Source organism: Seriola aureovittata, chromosome 5 (assembly GCF_021018895.1).
Source record: "Seriola aureovittata isolate HTS-2021-v1 ecotype China chromosome 5, ASM2101889v1, whole genome shotgun sequence".
Lineage (NCBI taxonomy): Eukaryota > Metazoa > Chordata > Actinopteri > Carangiformes > Carangidae > Seriola > Seriola aureovittata.
In genome coordinates, this window is record NC_079368.1 from 28,121,122 (window position 1) to 28,125,113 (window position 3,992).

Sequence of the window (3,992 nt, forward strand, 5' to 3'; positions counted from 1 at the left end):
TTTCAATCTGCACAAAGGACGTTACTTTTAGTTTCATTCATGTCGTAGAGACACTCATCCATTATTTTTATATTTCTACTATAATTCATGCTTGTTACTAAATAAGATTCATCCAGCTCTCTTCTGGGTTGGTCACACTTGCTGCAGATGTATGACGTTGGCAGCCGGAGGGGTTTTTCCTCCAGGCAGCGGCCCCCGCTCTGACACAGCAGCTTCAGGTCACCTTCCTCTTCCTGTAGGCTCTGGTCCTGGGTACAGGGAGTCCAGGCAGAGGAGGTGGATGAACAGAAGAGGGGAGTGGTGCTGGAGCGAGGGGAGGACCAACAGCACTGGATGAGGGGCCAGCTGTTCATTCTCTGGAGGAGAATGAACAGCACTGAGTCCTGAGTCCTCAATTCAATTCAAGAGCTGGATGTTGGTCTGAGCCATCAACCTGGGGCCGGCCAGCGCTGCCTCTCTGATGGCCATATAATCCTTGAGATTGAATGACAACCGAGTATTCACGGTCCCTCTGGACCACGTGGCCACTAGGTGAAGACGGCAGAGCTGGTTGCAAACAGCCTCCACCAGGCGGCTAACACTGGCCCAGTTCAGTCCAAGAAGACAGCTGAAAGATAATCAGAGAGCAGTGTGTGTTAATATAGATCTGATATTCATTAGAGGAAACAGTGATATCTGAAGTGAATCTCACCTCTGGAGACTCTCCTTCCCAGGACAGGAGGCGTTCTTCCCTGTCGCTGCGTCTCCTGGTCTCTGGGAGGGAAGACATCTCGCTGTTTCTCCTGCTCTGTCTGTCAGGTGTTGCCAGGAGCTTGGAAGTACTTGGCACTGGCTTGAGAAAAAAGGTTTTGGATCAAAAATGAATTTTATGTTTGCATGAAATGATAATACACAATATACTTAATCACAAGCTCTGAGACACCCGCATGTACCTGGAATTAAGTGGTTAAGGTGGAAACCAGAAGGCTGACCCCGCCCTTTGTCAGTCTACCAGTCTCTGTGTACAGCTGTACCTGCTGGGTCCTGAATGCAGGTGAGGCGGCTCCTCTGTGTCTCCATGTGTCCTGGATGCAGAGAGAATCCAGCAAAGAGACGTCCAGGGTGACGTGGAGATCCTAGATGAGGAGAGCTGTCTCCTCCGCCCCATGTGTCCTCCTCCAACAGTGGAGACTCCACTCCTCCCAGGAGATCCTCTGGATCACTTTGGCAACAGTCAGGCCGAACATCCTGTGCTTCCCCTCCAGCGAGGACCGCTATGCCTCAATGTGAAAACAGGAACCTCCGGGGGTTCACCTTGAATATGTGGCATCATCAATCCGGCCGCCGTCCTGGAACGCCAACACACCAACATTGGTAACCCAGGCAACTGTTTCAGAAGCAGCAACAGCAGCTTCTTTGTCACCTGGAGAGAGAGAGAGAGAGACAGAGAAAGGTTTCACATGTTAATGTTGATATTTGTATGTGAATTGAGTACACACACAGCAGTAGTGTGAAAGCAGCTGTAAGAACATAAACTCTGCCTGAATTACACCTCATCCTAGAGAAACTCCCTGGTGGGAAAGAATACTAGAGATGGCTGTTGGACAGATCGATCAGTTAGACATACAGTGCATTTAGAAAGTTCTCACTTTTTTACATTGTATTATTTTGAATAATCTTATAAATCGTTAGATTTATACACTAATGAAAATGGGGGGCAGTTGTATTTACTGTGCGTGCACACGTTCATTGTTGCCATTATCAACAGTATTATTTTTTGCAATTATAATATATCATTGTTAGCATTATAATTGTTATCAATACTTATCATTTTTACAATAATTATTATTTTTACTATTATTGTCATTATTATTATATACAATCATAAACAACATCTGTGGACGTCTGTGTACAGAGATAAAGAGCAGAAAACTGGAAAACTCAGTGTGCAACATTCCCAGTGTGAGACACTGACAAGTACAAATTTCAGTGTCACACTGTGGGAACTTTTGACCAAAGTTTTACAGTTTTCTGCTCTGTATCGCAACACAGATGTTGACAAATCCATTTCTTCTTTTACAGTGTCTTTGATCAACCTCAACACTGATCATTTGTTGAGTTTTGAATCAGACTTTCAACAAATAAAAATCTCTTGGACACAAGCGCAATTGTTTCACATAAGCAAACTTGAATTTCTCATGCTGATTTATTTTACAGGTTTACAAAGGTTTACTTACCATTTCTTGCTGGTTTCTGGCCTGAGGTGGAGTCTGCCATCCCTATGAAAACACAAAAGGAAAAATAAGGGCTTGTCAAGCAGCTCCTCTTCTGACTATGAAATGTTTGAGGCAGTCTAAGGACTTCAGAACATAAGATATAATCATCCACTTAAACCTCATTTAGCATATACTGTAATAAAAAAGAAGACTATGAATAAATCTGAATAAATGATACATGTACATGTGAAGAATTTGTAGAAAAGATTCATATATAAATAAATAAACATTAGTGGTGAGGCAACACACCACACTGGAAGAGGAAGAGCTTCTGTCATCGTCCGTGTGTAGTATCGGCTTGGTGTAGTATCCAATTAAACGTATTCATAGGAAATAAATTTAAAAAAGTGAAATATTGCAACACTCAAATATAAATATACATATATATATATATATATATATATATATATATATATATATATATTATATATATATATATATATATATATATATATATATATTATATATATATATATATATAAAAATAAAACAATGAAAATGATACTACACAAGCATGTACAAAAGTGTTTTAGAATGACAAAACTCCCGCTGGGCTAGATGTGCAAAAGGTATTGATTAGGGGATGTGCAAAAGATCACAGTATAGACAATATCTGTCATGTGCAGGGATAATACCTCAAGGTGTTGATGTAATGGGGTTGATTGATGAGGCCATATGGTGAACCGATCGAAATGTATTCATACAATCTCAAATTACAGTCATCAGGTACAAAATCAGCCTAAAGTTACTGACGTCACTAGCTGTACAACAGCCGACAGCAACAGACACAACCATAGTAACCGCTAAAACGTCTGTCCACAACGTCAATATCACCACCTGAAATGTTTGTCGGTCGTTGCACTGATTATACTTTTAGCTAAAGAGCTAACAGTGATGCTACTCACCAGGCTAACAGGAAAGTTGCAAGCTCGGCATCAAACCGCATCTCTTTACTCTCAGGAGCTTCTCCAGCGGTGGAAAACCACATCGAGATTTACTCGTGTTGCTTATTTTCTTTGCCGTTGAACGTGGTTTCTTGTCGGGAGCGGTCCTTCGGGATGCGGATGAATATCGCCTTTTAGGAGGTTCAGCCATTCCTGTGTTTCTGTGATGCTAGCGCTGCCGGAAGTTGTTGTTCTTCTTCGTGGGACTGAGGGCAGACTTGACGCGCCACTGACTCACACAGCGTCTAGTGTCACAAAGTGGTATCACAACACCGGACAGGTCGGGGCTGGCTGCTGCGCATGCGCATTTCAGTAGATGACTCTGAAATACAACAGATGGAGGACTTGATCATGACATCATCACTGTGGCTGATTCACACACTGTTGATTGTGTTAATTCATTTTTTAAACATTTTAAACTGCGCCGGTAAAAGATGGCGCCGGTGTTCATGGCTGACCGTCTGCTGCTGTCACTTTGTTTGGTGTGTTTGTTATTTCTGATCCTCGGCATTACACAAATGAAGTCTCTGCTGGTGTATGATCACCAATGGCTCCTGGAAATTCGATCAAATGTCAAGGAATTAGGTTCATTTGATTATGGTGGACAGAAAACGTTGCCCCAGTTCCTGTCTGGAATCTCGACTCACCTGTACCGGGCCGTGAGACCAGCCCCCCCGGCGGAAGCACCTCCGACGCCGCGGTATGCGCGGTGGTCGGCTGGTAAAACTAAAGATCTACCTGGCACGATTGTCGTCCTTTTCCAGGAGAGGATGTGGATGATCCTTTCCTTTCA

The 3,992-nt window shown here is 43.0% G+C and overlaps 1 long non-coding RNA gene across 1 annotated transcript; it reads right to left on the reverse strand.

The window, feature by feature from the left end:
• Positions 1–948: 948 nt before the first annotated feature.
• LOC130170167 (uncharacterized) lies at positions 949–3,547 on the reverse strand. Its single transcript, XR_008827951.1, has 3 exons — positions 3,161–3,547; positions 2,217–2,258; positions 949–1,402 (listed from the first exon to the last, which is right to left on the reverse strand). It is a non-coding gene; the product is annotated as an uncharacterized LOC130170167 (long non-coding RNA).
• Between the last annotated feature and the right edge of the window lie 445 nt (positions 3,548–3,992).